Genomic DNA, 18,703 nt, shown 5'->3' with positions numbered 1-18,703 from the left:
CCTCTCCGCCAGGCACTCCAGTCGGACTTCGACCGATAGGCCTGGACCCTTTAGCAGGCCACAGCAACGGCCACGACTCTGCTCCACTTCCTATGATGGATTTTGTATGGCTCCATCACTCCTTGGTAGACCGCAATAATTGCCACGATCCTGCTCCACTTCCTACGATGGATACCACGCGATTCCTCCATCCTCTAGCAAGTCTCGACAACGGACGCCGCTCCACTCCCCGCAATAGACTCCACGTGGCATGTCCTGGTGATAGCCACGATTCCACTCCACTACTCTTCGCTACAAACTCCTCCTGACCGTGGGCAGCCCACTGCCGGACGGTTACAAACATCGCTATTAGTCTGTTGCTCCCTCCGCCTATAAAAGGGGGACCCCAGATACGTTATTCTCTAAGGTCTCATTTTTACCTAGAAACTCTGCTAAAATTTCCATTCGAGCACTCTATTCTTGTTGAGGCAGAGAACTGACTTGAGCATCGAAGGGTCTTGCCGGAGCAACCCCACCTCCGGTTTAGACTTCTTTTGCAGGTCCCGACGGCGACCGCGACTCCCTCGACTCCAGCTTCTCTGATGCAGGCAGATTTTTGCACCAACATATATTATACCCATATTCTTTTATTCTGGCCATTGGATCTTCATTGGACCACCCAAATCAGATAAAAAAAAAATCCTGTTTAAATCCTTCTCTCGATCGGGAACTCTATCAGTCGTTGGATCATGCTTTAGATGGAATTTAAGCCATTGATCAGCGTGTTTGATTTCCTATTTATAGTCGGGATGAACACTAGCCATCGGATCAGGCGATAGATCAAGTTTCAGCCATCGGATGACACTCAGATTTCCTTCTTCTCTTAGTTTTTAACCAATAATGAACAACAGCTATTCGATCTCATTTAGCATTAATTTGGATCGTCAGATCGTACAAAATTTCTTTCGCCCACTATACATCGCATCGTGGATCGTGAGACTTCTTGTGGACTATGCCTTTGAATCTGTAGACCGAGCGGCCGGTCCACCATGCCCTGAAGGCTATAAAAATTGATTTTTAAGATATTTTAGCTTGATTTTTTCTTTAACTTTGTGCCTAAAAAATAAAAAAAATATGCATTAAATTGCTCATTAATTCTTCATTATTTTGATGCTTAAAATTGCTCAATTAATTAGACATCTATTTTTCATAAATATACTCTAATTTTATATTTTTAAAATTATTTATTTTTTTTAAAAAAATAATTTATTAATAAAATTAGATTTTTTAGAAGATGTTAGCACCATAAATTATCAAAAATATCTAAAATAAATATAAAAATATGTGACTTATCACACCCTCCATCTTGAACTTTGCTCATCCTCGAGTAAAGAAAAAATTTAGAATTAAGTACTATTTAACTTAAAGTTTTGAATTTCATTGAATAATTTTCAAAAAGGGCCACTGATGTTTAGTAGAGCGTAAGTGAGGTATGCCATTAGGGTATTAATACTAATCAATATACGAGTTAAGCTAAGAATACTAAATCTTTTCTGAACTTTTTCTAAATTACTCTTACTTTTATCTCCAAATCATTAACCTTCATATAGATAAGTATATTATTACTTTCATCTTTCATTTTTTTTTAAAAGTTGTACTGCTATAAAGTGTCTTAATCTCTTAAGCTTTTTGTTTGACCCATGTAGTGAGTTTTTAGTCAATGACTTCCGAATCAGAAGGCTTTTGGACACTAGGTATAGAATATCCCTCAGACTTACTTGCTCGAATCAAATAATCTATGACTTAAAACTAGCTTTACAATAAAGCTTCTTTGCTCTTCATACCTCTTGATGCGAAACTCAATGCTTGCTTAGGCAAAGAGGCTCGGTTTACTCAGTATGAAGTTTTTAAAAATATTTTTTTTTATATGAAGAAATATATAGTTATTCTACACAAGTCTAGAAGAAGTAAACTCTTCTTTGATGCTTGTAGAAAAAAATTAAAAATACTCAAAAAAAAATTATTTAAGTTCTAAACTTAACTCTTTATTAGATTTTCTTAATACTTGATCCCTCGATATCTCATAAATTCTTTGGTCTGTGCATCAATGTTCTTTTAAAAGATACTTGATTTAACTCGATTCTTAAGTATAATCAGGTGCTTAAATACTAAATACTTACTTGAGGACTTTAAAAATAAAAAAAAAATTATTATTCTCTCTCCCAACTTAATCGACATTGTCTTCAATGGAGTAAGAAAAATAAAGGGTGCATACAAAGAGAAAGAAAAGGAGAGATGTCATCTGATCCAGAAGTCTTTTCAAAATTACTTCTCCCAACTAAGCCAATATTGTCTTCAAATCTCTACAAAAGATACGAAACAAGACTCAATTAACCTAAATAAGAAAGCAAAAGATATTAAAAAGTAGAAGCTGGGTTGCCTCCTAGAAAGTGCTAAGTTTACCATCTTCAGCTAGACCATATCGATTTTCTCACCTACCCCATGTCAAATATTAGATTGACAAATTGCAATGATTTTGGATTGCCAATCTCAGGAAGATGGTCTATGATCCCTTTATTAATAAATTTTAGTATTTTATTATCAATCTTTAGAAAGTAGTTCATATCCCTGTTCTTAATTTTAGAAAGATAATTTATAAATCTATTTATAGATCCTTGTTTGTTGAGAATTTCTCCTATTTGTTCTCCTAAAATGCTCATGAATTGAGTTTTTGGGTTAGGAGTTGAGTTCGATGCAATAGGTGCTGGAAGGATGTCACTTGATTCTAAACATGTATGCTCAAGTGTGATCAAGGGCGATTTCAATTCTGAAGGAGGTAATGATTCTAGAGTGGAAGAACTAACTTCTAGGGTTGAAGAAAATAGGACTCTTAATTTATATATCTTAGATAACTCATCTGCTTTCTTCTTTCATTTATCTTTCTTACTCAAATTGAAATCAATATCAGTATTAGTTCTGGGCTTAGATTCTTTTATTGGGTTAGTCTCAATACTAACCTCCTCTTCTAAATTTATATTTTAGCTAACGTCAGTACTAGCCTCTCTCATCTGATCTTGGTATGGGTCCTTAAGAATCCTCCCACTTTTAAGCTCAAAGATTACTTTGTCATTTTTAAATTGAAGATTCTTAGGTGGGATATTAGATTGATGACTAGGTCCAGGTGGTTGGTGGATATTTTTGAAATTCAGTATTGATTGGCTTGGCAATTGATTTAGTTCTCTCCTCATAGAAGACTCAGCTAACTGACCTATTTGTGCTTTTAATCTGATGAGGGATTGCTGTTGGATCATAATCATTTGTTAAAGTTGGCTAAACCAATCATCGACAAAAGGGGTTTGTTGAAGAGATGGGTATGACGGCTGATTGTAATAGGATGGCTGGGTAGACTGACTAGGCTGATCTCTATTATAGGAATAATTCTGATATTGGGGCCTATTTTGAAAGTTTTGCACAGGAGGAATTTGGGTCAGGGCTTGAGTCTATTGGGATCTTCAAAAAAAATTAGGATGGTTTCTCTAATCTTGGTTATATGTGTTTAAGAATAGGTCATTGACAAGCTTGGAGTAACCTTGGGTAGCTTGAACTTATTTTTGGATGAAAGGTAAAAACTGTATAGCCATGGGACATTCACTCACATGATGGGCTAGGCTAGCACAAATAGAACAGATCTCCTGATAATTGAGAGGTGGTGTATATTGCACAGGAGATTGTTGACCAAAGGCTAGGAATTTATCTATAAGAAGGTCAACTTTATCTAACTTTTGGGCTATCAGGTTCAAATCGGCCTTAGGACTAGAGTCAGAATGTTTAATCCCATAGAATAATGAAAACATCGATGGATTATAGGTGAAAGAAATAAAATATTCTTTTATCTGCCTAGGTGGCTCTCTAGGATTTCAAGCCATTTGATTATCAGGTTTAACATAGATCAACCATTGAATTTCAAAATTGACTTCAACTAGGTCAGAAAAAAATAATCTTCTATCATGCATGTACCATTGCAAACCCTAATATTTGTGGTTCAAATTTTTTTCTCTCTTTTTTTTTAAAAGAAGAAAGAAAAAAAAAAGAGAAGATTAAGAAAGAGAGAAGTTCTAAAGGTGAGAACCTTAAGAAAGCCCTTGACCTAAGATGAAAGATTAGAAAAATTAATTGTGGTTAAGTGTTAATTGCAATGAAGTTAGCAAGCAATTAAATTTATACACCTATAATTTTCTTAGACCTAACAGTTCAATGTAGAGTGGCTCAGCCTAGATGCAAGTTGGGTCTGTTCTCATTTCCTTCAACTAACTAGGTAAGAGGTGGGGTCGTGGGGGTCTCCCCATTGCTTGCCTTAGACACCAATTGGATTAGCCAGATAAGCTAATGGAACGAATTAAATAACCACGAGTCTACTTAGGCTTAGTCTTTAAACCTCTTGCTTTAGACACCAATTTCAGGAGTGAATCCAAACTTACTTTGCACTTGACTTCACCATAATACTCAAACTGAACTCAATTGATCCTAAGGGCCAATGTTTACTTATTTTTAATTAGGCTTGGGTTAATGTGGGATGCTGGTTGGTTATTTTTAGGCTAAGGGAGATGAAATTCCCACTTTATCTTATTATGGGTGTTGCCTTTAAGTTGATTTAAGATGAATATGAAAGGAATATGCCCTACAAGCCAATCGAAATTTGTATTTTGATGGGTTTTTCTTGTAATCTTCCAGACTTATGTATTGACTCTTTAAATAATAAAAGATATTTTTCATCATATGCTGCATCTTACTTTAGTAATGATTATGATGAACTCCATAAATCAGAAAAATGGGTTTAGGGTTATGATGAGATCATACCTATGAGATCTAAAATCTTAAAAATCCTGATTTAAAATATTCCTAGTCATAGGAGCATTAAGTAGGGGATCAATGTTTCGGATAGATTAGCACTTTCTATATATGCCCGATAGAGAGGGTGGCAAATCTCATATGCCACTTGTGTGAGATACTAATACAAGGAAGTGGGTGCTCATTAGAGAATGAGTTCACTGAATTGATCCGGTTTAAGAAACATCTTATGGAATTTACTTACCTATCAAGAGATTTTTCTTATAGTGGAAGTTGTGCATGTAATCCTTTGACCTGAGACTATCATAGAACCTTGTATACATGAATCTATATTTTTTGATTCATACTCATTCATAACTTAGTCATGTAAGGGGTGTTCTAGATATGGTAGAATATGTATGGAGGTTGTGAGTAGGTCAACATGGAATCGATCACTCCTGGTAAGAGGAAATCGCATCCTACTTGTTCTGATCGATTGATGATTCAGGAAGCCTTTGATCAAAGTAGAATAAAAATTAGAAAGAGTTTTTAATATTTTATTAATTGAATCATCATATAAAATTAAGAGAAATATGAGTATGATATTTGATTTGACATCATTCCATATCCAGAGTCATATTCGGGGTGTAGAGAGATCGCAGGATCAAATTGCATGGTAACTTTTCACTGAAGGATATTTTTGGGATTTCTATCAAAAATTTTATATCTTTCAGGTAGACATGATACATTTCTAGACGTCTATCTTGTCTTATAGGTTTGATCGAATTAAAGAGTTTAATTCAATCACCAATTAGAAAGAGTTCTAATTGCTGAAATCGGGTTAGCTCGATTGGATCTAGATCGGTTAGATTAAATTCTAATCAAATCAAATTGACTTGAACTCAGACCTATTCCTAGATAGATGTGGAACCCAATGGGTTACACATAAAGGGTATTGATCAGGGGTCAAATTGGATTAGATCATGTTTGCAAAATTGACATGCTAGCACATGTTGCAAAAAACTAGCTCCTTATTTCAAATTGGGTTTAAAATTGATTCTAGATTGGGCTAATTAAAGCCAAATTAATTCAAATCAATTTTTGGTTTGAGTTGGATCAGCCTTGGCTACATGTACCAAAAATTTGGAGCCAGAAAACCAAGTCTCCACGAGTCAAGAATTTTTCTTGTGCATGGGTGCAGTTTTTGTGTGCAGAAACAGCTTTCGCATCCCATGAGATGGGATTCCTCATCCTCAAGCTTATCCTTTGTTCCATGATGAAATAAATTTTTTAATAAATTCTAAATTTATTTTGAGAATGTGTAATTTTTCTAAAGTTAAAATTCTTTTTGGTTTAATCATGGAAATTTGTTGAGGTTGGAAATCCTGTCAGCCTGATCCATGCGCCTGACCAAGAGTCCAACTTGTGAAGGACTCTAACCCATTTGTCACACCACTTCTTAATCTAAATTTTTTTTCCATGATATTCTCATGTTAGTTCCTTGATTTTTTTCTATTGTATAGACAAAATTACATTGATGGGTGGTGGAAAAAAATTATGCCATGGGAAAATGCACGATGCATCGGAGAATCATCGAGAAAATTATTTCTAAGAGTCCTTCTGCATGAAGCATCTCTTGGATTTTTTTCTGATGATTGCCATATGTCAAAAACTTTTAGATGGGTATGAAAATTTATCAGGAGGTATGAGATTTTTTGATGGATATGAGATGGCGTGTGGAAGGGGCGCGAAAAATTTCTGAAGGCAACCCATCGCTAAGTATTTAAAGGGAGGTGCGCCGGGGGATTGGATTGATTCAGATTTTCAATTCCTCCTTTCTTTCTAACATCCTCTCCTTATTGTCCAATTAGTTTCTTCCTTCTCTTGTTAGGACAAGTCCAAAAATAGAAAGGACAAGTCTGATTTTAGGACAAAAGTTTAGGAACAGAATTAAGGAAGACAAGGAGAGAAGAAAGGTAGGGATAGGAAGGCTAGGAGAAGAGGAAGAGGGTCTTGAGGTCCTGGTGTTTAAAAAAATTCTCAGAGTGAAAATTTTGAAAGAAAAATCATCTCAAAGAGTTGGTGTCCTGATCATAGCCCTGTGTGGATCACCGTTGGAGGGCGAACACTTGGGCGCCTGGTGGAGGTTCTGCCGAAATTTGGATTAAGCGCTACAGATATTTTTCTATAACTTAAATTTAATCTTGAATTTATGTTATATATGATTGTTAATCATCAAGGGGATGCTGGTTTAAGGATTTAATATTTAGAATTTTTTTATTAAAATTTTGAAATCCATTATGTTTCCACTGTGCATGCCCACCCTGAAACCCTACAGTGGTATCAGAGCCGGCCTTGTTTGGTTCAATCATATATACATAATATTTATGTGATCCATAGTATGATTTATACTATAAAATGATTTATACTTTCATATGATGATATGAAATAATGCATATATCATTCACCACTTCATCATCTTGACATAAGGTTGTCCTAGCATAATGGGGTTATACTGCAAGGTTGTCCTAGGATGATGAATGTCCATATGTTACACTTGCACATGTAGAAAGTTTTAATGTTGATACATAAATAGGTATTATGTAGTTAGAATGTGTATGAGACCAAATAAAAGCCCTCATTAGAAAATTATATTAAGTGGTATTAATATACAACTATGGGTTAACTAATTCTGGATCAATTGATCAATTGATCAATTGGTGTCTAGGAAAGTGCTATAGGTGGTTCTTTAATTGGTTCCATTGTCTAACCTGAACAATTTATTGATGTCTAAAGAAAGCAAAGGGGGACCCCCACCTTACTTACCTGGCCAATTTGATTAAGCAATCTTGATATTGAAAAATCCTAATGTTGAAAATACTATTAAGGGCCTTCCTTCATGCTAGGTTAATGTTACATCATGAACTATGGCTAATTTGTTGTGTTAACATGAGGCTTGTCATAAGGATTGATATAACATAATCCTAATGCATACAAGATGCTTACAGCAATTTTGAATATGCTGCTTTGTTGTGTTAACACAAGGGCAGTTATATTAGAATTTGACTGTATTGAAATGAAGGGTCTAACTTAACTAAAATATTATAGCTTGTTGTGTTAACACAAGGCTAATAATATTTTAGAGGTCAAGATATAATATTGAAAATTACATGAGATGCAATTGAAAAGAGTTTCCTACCTATGAACTCATAAGGGTTTGTTGTGTTAACACAAGTTCATTATGAGGAATTAGGGTCTCAATTCCACTAAGATAAATATTAAATATGTCTCGTTCATCATAGTAGAGGGTTATGATGTTCGATAAAATAGTGGGAGGCACAATTAAATCTAAAGACCTTATTTAATTGTATGAGTCAATATGAGTTGTTTGCTTATGTAATATTCTTTAATTATTGTAGATTAAATTCTACAAATGGCATCTTCACTATCATTGCAAAAAAATTAGATTCCAACAAGTTGATCGATCCTAATTATGTGGACTGATTGAGAAATTTTAAGATCATACTCACTCAGGAGAAGCTCTCCTATATTCTTGACATCCCTGAACCACAAGAGGTTGGGGATGATGCCACAGAAGAGGAGGTATCCATGTACAAGATGTGGAAGAATGACAGTTTGATTGTCAAGTGCATCATACTGGCCTCTATGAGTAATGAGTTGCAGAGGCAGCATGAGAGCATAGATACTCAATCCATACTCCTCAATCTTAAAGAGTTGTATGGAGAACAGAGTAGAACTGTTAGATATGAAATATCTAAGTAATTATTCCATGCTAGAATGACTGAAGAATCATCCGTACAAGACGATGTCCTGAAGGTCATTGATCTAATCACTAGATTGGGTCAACTTGGTTTTATGATGGATGGAGAATTAAGTCAGGATTTGATCCTGCAATCTCTCCCCGAGTCATTCGCTCAGTTTGTTGTGAACTATCATATGAACAAACTGAATACCTCCTTGCCTGAGCTGTTAAATATGCTTAAGACAGCTGAGAGCCACATTAAGAAAAAAAAGGCTCCACTTCTTCTTATAGGTAAAACTTCAAAGAAGAAGTCAGGTTTTAAGGGTTCAAAGAAAGCACTGAATCCTAAGGGTGGCAAGATGAAGAAGAAGGGGAAGAAAGTCTCCAGACAGGGTACCTACTTTCACTGCGGCAAGGCAGGATACTGGAAAAGAAATTGCAAATTATATCTTGCAACTGTAAAGGTAGGTGCAAGCGATGCACCAAAAGGTATGTATGAGATACATACAATTTTGTCATTAAGTTCTTCCAATTCAGACTCTTGGGTATTGGATACTACCTGCGGTTCTCATATCTGCAAGTCGTTGCAGGGGCTGCAGAACATTAGAGTGCTGAAGAAGGGTGACTTCGAGCTCTACGGCATTGGAGGAGAGTCAATCCAAGCAGAGGCTGTAGGGACATATATGTTAAAGTTACCTTCTGGAAAGATCTTAGAGCTAGAAAATTGTTATTATATGCCTAAGATCATTAAAAATATTATTTCTGTATCGTTACTATTGCAACAAGGTTATGAAATAAATGGAAAGAGTAATAGTTGCTCAATTTTTTTTCTAATGAAATTATTTATCATGGCATTATTAATAATGGTCTTCTAATTCTATCTAATGACAATGTTTTTCATATTAATGAAAGTAAAAAGTGAAAGAGAGAAATATTGAATAATACTTTACTTTGGCATTGTCGACTTGGTCATATAAATGAGATAAGGATTAACAAGTTATACAAAAAAGAGTTCTTTGATCCTTATGATTATGAATCATTAGGTACTTGTGAATCTTGTCTTATGAAAAAATGACTAAGACTCCATTTAGTGGACATGGAGAAAGGACAAGTGAGTTATTAGGACTTGTACATACTGATGTATATGGTCCTGTGACAATAGAAGCCAGAGGAGGATACTCTTATTTTATAATGTTCACTGATGATTTATCTATGTTTGGATATGTGTATCTTATAAAATACAAATCCAAAGCCTTTAATAAATTTAAAGAGTATTAAAGTATGATTGAGAAATAAACTGAAAAAAATATTAAAATCCTTCGATCTGATCAAGGAGGAGAATATTTATCCAATAAATTTTTAGATCATCTTAAAGAAAATAGAATTCTCTCAGAATGGATCCCTCCCTATACACCACAGCTAAATGGTGTAGCAAAAAGGAGGAATCACACTTTATTAGATATGGTGCGGTCCATGATGTGCCTTACAGATTTGCCAATTTCTTTCTGGGGATATGCCCTAGAAATGGCTATTTATATCTTGAATAGAGTACCTTCAAAATCTGTGCCAAGCACTCCATATGAGATATGGAGAGGAAAGAAGCCTAATCTTAAGTATCTTAAGATATGGGGCTGTCTAGCTTATGTTAAAAGAAATTTTGGACATAAGCTGAGTGCTAGGGTAGATAAATGCTTGTTTGTAGGTTATCCTAAAGAGAGTATAGGATACCTCTTTTACCATCCTACTGAATATAAAGTGATTGTCAGTAAATATGCCACTTTTATGGAAAAGGAGTTTATCCTAGAAAGAGGCAGTGGGAAGAAAATTGAACTTGAAAAAATTCAAGACCTACAAATGCAAGCACAAGATGATCCTCAACCAAAAATATCCATTAATGAAGTACAAACACAAAGTACACCTCCTCTCAGAAGGTTGGATAGGGTGCGGAATGCACCTATAAAGTATGGGTTCGTTATTGAGAATAATGAAGCCCACATCATTGAAAATGATGAATCTTTGACATATACGGAAGCCATCATGAGAAGAGATTCAGACAAATGGCTAGAGACTATGAAATCCGAAATGGACTCTATGTATTCCAACCAAGTGTGGACTTTGGTTGATGCACCGGAGGGTGTGACTTCTATTGGATGCAAATGGATCTATAAGAAAAAGATTGAAGCGGATGGCCAAGTTGAAACCTATAAAGCTAGATTAGTAGCTAAAGGTTTCGGACAAAAATAGAATATTGATTATGATGAAATATTTTTTCCTGTTACCATGCTCAAATCTATATGGATTATGCTTGCAATAGCAGCATACCATGATTTTGAGATTTGGCAAATGGATGTGAAGACCGTCTTCCTTAATGGTTATCTTGAGGAAGAGGTTTACATGTCTCAGCCAGAAGGGTTTGTCTCAAAAGGGAGAGAAAATTAGGTATGCAAGCTTAAGAAATCTATTTATGGATTAGAACAGGCCTCGACGAGTTGGAATATCCGATTTGATGTTACAATCAAGGAGTTTGGCTTTATCAAAAATATGGATGAACCTTATGTATACAAGAAGACTAGTGGGAGTGCCATTGTCTTCTTAGTTTTATATGTGGATGACATACTTCTTATTGGAAATGATATCCCAATGTTACAATTGGTCAAGACATGGCTATCAAGTAAGTTTTTCATGAAGGATTTGGGTGAAGCATCCTATATACTAGGTATAAAGATCTATAGGGATAGATCTAAGAGGATGTTAGGCTTGTCCCAATCCAGGTACATAGACTTAGTGCTAAAGAGGTTTAGCATGGATGGAAGTAAAAGAGGTTATTTACCCATGAGTCAAGGCATACATCTCTCTAAAAGGTTGTCTCCTAAAATATCGAAAGAGAGAAATAGAATGAGTTCTATTCCCTATGCTTCGGCAGTAGGGTCGATCATGTATGCTATGCTATGTACTAGGCCTGATGTTGCCTATGCTTTAGGCATAGTTAGTAGATTTTAGGCTGATCCAGGAGAAGATCATTGGAAAGCAGTGAAAAATATTCTTAAGTACCTAAGAAGGACTAAAGATATTTTTCTGGTATATGGAGGATCTGATTTAAAACTAAAAAGTTATTCTGACTCTAGTTTCCAATCAGATCCTGATGATAGCAAGTCCACTTCAGGGTATATCTTTACTCTTAATGGTAAAGCTGTTAGTTAGAAAAGTTCCAAGCAGTAGACTATAGCTGACTCAACCACTGAGGCAGAATATATAGCTGCAAGTGAAGTCACCAAGGAAGTTGTTTGGATGAAGAAGTTCATCACTGAGTTGGGTGTCGTTTCTGAGATTAAGAATCTAGTACCACTTTACTGTAATAATATTGGAGTAGTTGCTCAAGCAAAGGAACCAAGGTCTCATCATAAATCCAAGCACATTCTAAGATGCTTCCATCTCGTTCGTGAAATAATCGAAAGACAAGATGTTGTCATTGAACGAGTAGAAATAAAGAATAACATAGCAGATCCATTCACAAAGGCTCTACCACAGCAGCAGTTCGATCGCCATCTCGATTGTATGGGAATAAAATATAAGGGTGATTGGCTTTAGTGCAAGTGGGAGATTGAAAGAAATATGCCCTACAAGCCAATCGAAATTTGTATTTTGATGGGTTTTTCTTGTAATCTTCCAGACTTATGTATTGACTCTTTAAATAATAAAAGGTATTTTTCATCATATGCTGCATTTTACTTTAGTAATGACTATGATGAACTCCATAAATCAAAAAAATGGGTTTAGAGTTATGATGAGATCATACCTATGAGATCTAAAATTCTAAAAATCTTGATTTAAAATATTCCTAGTCATAGGAGCATTGAGTAGGGGATCAATGTTCCGGATAGATTAGCACTTTTTATGTATGCTCGATGGAGAGGGTGGCAAATCTCATATGTCACTTGTGTGAGACACTAATACAAGGAAGTAGATGCTCATTAGAGAGTGAGTTCACTGAATTGATCCGACTTAGGAAACATCTTATGGAATTTACTTACCTGTCAAGAGATGTTTTCTTATAGTGGGAATTGTGCATGTAATCCTTTGACCTGAGACTACCATAGAACCTTATATACATGAATCCATATTTTTTGGTTCATACTCATTCATGACTTAGTCATGTACGGGGTGTTCTTGATATGGTAGAATGTGTATGGAGGTTGTGAGTAGGTCAACATGGAATCGATCACTCTTGGTAAGAGGAAATCGCATCCTACTTGTTCTGATCGATTGATGATTCTGAAAGCCTTTGATCAAAGTAGAATAATAATTAGAAAGAGTTTTTAATATTTTATTAATTAAATCATCATATAAGATTGAGAGAAATATGAGTATGATATTGGATTTGACATCATTCCATATCCAGAGTCATATTCGGGGTGCAGAGAGATCGCAGGATCAAATTGCACGGTAACTTTCCACTGAAAGATATTTTTGATATTTTCATCAAAAAATTTATATCTTCTAAGTAGACATGATACATTGCTAGACGTCAATCTTGTCTTATGGGTTTGATCAAATTAAAGAGTTTAATTTAATCACTAATTAGAAAGAGTTCTAACTGCTGAAATCAGGTTAGCTCGATTGGATCTAGATCGACTAGATTAAATTCTAATCAAATCAAATTGACTTGAACTTAGACCTATTGCTGGCTAGATGTAGAACTCAATGGGTCACACATAAAGGGTATTGATCAGGGGTCTAATTGGATTAGATCATGTTTTTAAAATTGACATGCTAGCACATGTGGCAAAAAACTAGCTCCTTGTTTCAAATTGGGTTTAAAATTGATTCCAAATTGGGCTAATTAAAGCCAAATCAATTCAAATAAATTTTAGATTTGAGGTTTTCAGCCCTTGGCTACATGTATCAAAAATTTGGAGTTAGGAAACCAAGTCTCCATGAGTCAAAAATTTTTCTTGTGCGTGGGTGCAGTTTTTGTGTGCAGAAATAGCTTTCACATCCCATGAGATGGGATGCCTCATCCTCAAGCTTATCCTATGTTCCATGATGAAATAAATTTTTTGATAATTCCTAACTTTATTTTGAGCATGAGAAATTTTTCTAAAGTTAAAATTCCTTTTGGTTTAATCATGGAAATTTGTTGAATTTGGAAATCCTATCAGCCTGATCCATGCACCTGACCAAGAGTCCAACTTGTGAAGGACTCTAACCCATTTGTCACGCCACTTCTTAATCTGAATTTTTTTCCATGACATTCTCATGTTAGTGCCTTAATTTTTGGTCATTGGATGGACAAAATTACATTGATGGATGGTGGAAAACAATTATGCCATGGGAAGCTACGTGATGCATCAGAGAATCATCGAGAAAAATATTTCGAAGAGTCCTTCTACATGAAGCGTCTCTTGGATTTTTTTCTGATAATTGCCATATATCAAAAACTTTTAGATGGACATGAGAATTTATCAAGAGGTATGAGATTTTCTAATGGATGCGAGATAGCACGTGGAAGGGGCGCAAAAAATTCCCAAAGGCAACCCATCGCTAAGTATTTAAAGGGGGTGCGCCGGGGGATTGGATTGATTCAGATTTCCAATTCCTCCTTTTTTTCTAACATCCTCTCCCTTTTGTCCAATTAGTCTCTTTCTTCTCTTGTTAGGACAAGTCCAAAAATAGAAAGGACAAGTCTGATTTTAGGACAAGAGTCTAGGAAGAGAATTAAGGAAGACAAGGAGAGAAGAAAGGTAGGGATAGGAAGGCTAAGAGAAGAGGAAGAGGGTCATGAGGTCCTGGTGTTTAAGAAAATTCTGAGAGTGAGAATTTTGGAGAAAAAATTATCTCAAAGAGTTGGTGTTCTAATCATAGCCCTGTGTGGATCATCGTTGGAGGGCGAACACTTGGGCTCCTGGTGGAGGTTCTGTCGAAATTTGGAATAAGCGCTGTAGATATTTTTCTATGACTTAAATTTAATCTTGAATTTATGTTATATATGATTGTTAATCATCAAGGAGATTCTGATTTAAGGGTTTAATATTTAGGATTTTTTTATTAAAATTTTGAAATTTATTTTGTTTCCACTGTGCATGCCCACCCTGAAACCCTACAGAATATGCACAATCAATTTTAAACAAGGGATTCTATGCAACTAAATTATATGCATGTAATTGATCCAACTTAAAAGGTTACCTTGTCTCCAACGATCACCAAAAGTTAATCTAAGATGATGAATAGTTCTAAATAATTAAGTTTCTACTCTTATCATGCAATTTTTATTAGATTTATGTGGGTAAATTTTAGGTTAATTTGAAAAAAATAATAATTAATACTAAAAAAATAGTTAGGATTAGGATTAAGATTGATCTCATCAAAATAAAGTATTTCACCCTTCTTTTCTTCTCTTTTTTTTTTCTAAAAAAATTAAAAAAGTTAGTAAGTTATATTCACAAGAAAATCAAAGAAATTAAATATTAAAATTGATGCCATTCTCTGACAATGGTGCCAAAAATTGATAAGGTCACGATGTTATCGTTAGGACATTATGCTTATCAAATTAATTTTAATTTTTAAAAATTAAAAATATATAAAAAGTAATGAGTTGAGTCGAATCTATAGAGAAGGCAGTACTTTGATTTGAAATCTTTGATTTTATAAAAAAATAAAATTTTGAAAAAATCAATTTAAGTCGGAAAATAAAAATTAAAAATATAAAAAATTAATCAGATACTAAGATCTACTATTTAGATCCTAGCTTCTACTTGCAATAAAAATAAACAATAAAAATTTAAAGTGCATAAAAATAAATTGGTACTAAGATCTACTAACTAGATCCTAGCATCTATTTGTGATAAAAATAAAAGATAAAAATTTAAAGTGCAAAAAAATAAATTTTACATTAATTGAAATTAAAATTCAAGTATAAAGAATTTTAAAAAACTTAAAATAAAATAAAACTGTAACAAGGATCTGAAGTTGATCGATGCAGTCTCGTCAAAAAGATGGTTGACAATTTTTTCTTCTTCCTTCGTACTCTATGGAGCGAACCGGCTTCTCTTCTTCTTCTCCTTAGATCTCTAAATCTCTCTAATTTTTTTCTTAATTTTTTTTATTTTTTTATTGATTTTTTTTCTTTTTTTCTTTTATTCTCAGATCCTTTTGAAAGAAGAGTGCTCTATAAGGCAATCGCAAGTGTGTTGTAATGGGACTTTTCTTTATAATTTTTCAACTTATATAATGACATTTATTATTTGATAATAAAATGAGGCATTGATTCATTATTTTAGCTGCATCTTATTATATCTAAGATTATGATGAACTTCAAAGATTAGGATAATAGTTTTAGGAGACATGAATGGGTCATGTTAGTGAAACCTAAAACTCTAAAATCCTAATCTTAAATATTACTGATCGTAGGAGCATTGAGTCAGAGATCAATATTTCGGATAGACTAGCACATCCTATGTATGCTCGATGGAGAGGGTGGCAGATCTCACTAGCCATTTGTGTATGGGACACTAATACAAAGATGTGGATGCTCATTTGAAAATGAGTCCACTAAATTGACTTGATGAAAGAGAACATCTTATGGAAGCCTTATTTGCATGTCAAAGATGGTTTTCTAAGTAGGAGTTGTGTGATCTTTAGACCTGAGATCACCATGGAATCTTATGCATATGAACTCATATTTTGATTCATACTCAGGCATGGCATTAAGACATATATGGGGTGTTCTAGATATGGTGGGGTGTGTATGAAAGTTGTGAGTAGGTCAATATGGAATCGATCACTCTTAGTAAGAGGAGATTGCATCTTGTGTATTCTAATTCCTTGATGACTCGAAAAAATATTTTGGCCAAAAGTAGGAAGGAGATTAGAAAGAGCTTCTAATGCTTCATCATTAGAGTTATCATTGGTTAATTAAGAATCAATATGAATATATGTTTGAGTTTGACATGGTTCCATACTCATGACATATTCTGGGTGTAGGGATGATCGAAGGATTGAATTGCACGGTAATTTACCACTGAAGGATATATTTGGTATTTCTATTAAATTTTATATCTTTTAAGTAGTCATGATATATTACTAGATATTAATCTTGACTTGTAGATTTGATCGAATTAAAGAGTTTAATTCGATAGACAATTAGAAAGAATTCTAAGTTTTGAACTCGGGTTAGATTGATTGGACCTAAATCAGTTAGATTGAAATTTAATCAAATTAGATCACTTACACCCAGACTTACTGCTTGCTAGATATGAAATTCAATAGATCATACACATATGAAAATTGGTCAAGGACCCTTTTGATAAGGTTGATTGAAATTTTGGATTCAATCAGGGTTCCTGATAAGCATACCAGCACGTGTGGAAACCCTAGCTTCTTAGGAGATCAATTTGGTATCATGCCTTGCTAATTTGCTAGCCCAATTTGGTGAGCAATTGGATCTGGTCATGCCACCTAGAATCAACCAAAAAGAGACACCACATCTCTTGATTAATGCCAAAAACCAAGAGTCTAAGTTGTGAAAAACTCTTGGCGCAAATAAGAAGAGCCACGTGCTCTTTGGTTTTGGCATGCAGAAGGACTAAGAGTCCTTCTACTTTGGGTCTCTAATTTTTATGACAATAAGATCAGATCTTTAACCACCTATCACACCATTAAAGTATAAAAAAATATTGGGATTATGCATGGAATTTTTGTGGAACCTTGTAGCACGTGCGAGAGGTCTTCTAGATGCACGAAGAGATGCAAAGATTCCTTCTGTTTAAGGAATCTTAAGTGATTATTTTATTTGATATTTTTTTTGATAATGATTATATTTAAATGCTGATTATGTATGATTAATCTAAAAAATAATCAGATGATGGAACGTTGCCTTTGATGCCCTTTTCTGGGCATGCACGCGTGCGACAGAGAGAAGGCACTTGCGTGTCTCTCTGATGAAGAGTCCTCTACTTTAAAATCTTATCCAAATGGGGAATCACTTGCTGATAGCCTTTCCATTTGAATCAAGGATTACATGGAAAAAATTTACACAAATCTGGAATCAAAAGAGATGCCAAATGCATCTCTTTCTGGGCATGCGCATGTGAGAGGGAAATAATCGACATATCACACCCTGAAGAGTCCTTCTGTTTGAAGACTCTCAGATATGTGATATGAGGACCTGATATGGCTTTTTAGATAAGTCATGCCTTCTCTATTGGCACCCCATTTGGTGTTATAAATAGGGGATGGCAGATAGATTGATCATTCAATTCTTACATCCCCTATCCACTTCCTCTCTCCCTCTCTTACAAATCTAGGGTTTAGGACAAAGGCTTGTTCTTTTAACACAAGTCTAATCCTAATAGCTCTAAGGGTTTAAGAGGTCTAGAAGAAGGTGGTCAAGTCTAGTGGGTGGTTCTGGGAGGATCAGACTCAGGTATGAAGGAAAGTCTGATCGATTGGTGACTAGTTGAGTTCTAAGGGCTAGAACTTTTGAAGCAAGGTGAAGGAGGAGCACTGTCTTTGGTCTAATTTCTGTGTGGATCATCATTGGAGGGTGGACACTTGGACACCTAGTAAAAATTTGGATTAGTGCTATAGATATTCTTCTTATCCAAGTTTAATTCAATTATACTTTGATTGATTTAGTCAAGGATTTCTGGATATTAGGGTTTCCGGTGCATCAGGTATTTTCAAATAAAAATTTTGAACTCCTAACCCTTTCGCTGCACCACCAAAATCCAACAGTAGTGTCAGAGCCTACCTTGATTTATACAATCAAAAATTAAAATATTATCTTAATTGTGATCAAGCTTGGATTTTTGGTTTGGTTCAAGTTGGGTCAAGGGTTGAACCCAATTGAACATCCAAAACTGAGCATATCTTGGAGATATATTTTAATTAAATGCATGATGTATGTATAGAATCTTTCTGAGTAGCCTAATACTCGAATTGAGATTTATAAATAAGCCATCCGATCATAAGAGCAAGTAGGATTTAAAGACTCTCTCTTCCCATTATGGGTACTCTTATGGCGTGTATGGGTGCCCACTGTGATGTCCTAAGAAAAAGAACTGTGAAAAAAATATTTTGTATTCATACATATGATATGCTTAAATTGCTATGTTATAATCATATTGTATGATTATG

The sequence above is a fragment of the Elaeis guineensis genome, chromosome 16 (genome assembly GCF_000442705.2).
Source record: "Elaeis guineensis isolate ETL-2024a chromosome 16, EG11, whole genome shotgun sequence".
Classification (NCBI taxonomy): Eukaryota; Viridiplantae; Streptophyta; class Magnoliopsida; order Arecales; family Arecaceae; genus Elaeis; species Elaeis guineensis.
Note: the sequence above shows the minus strand (reverse complement) of the source record.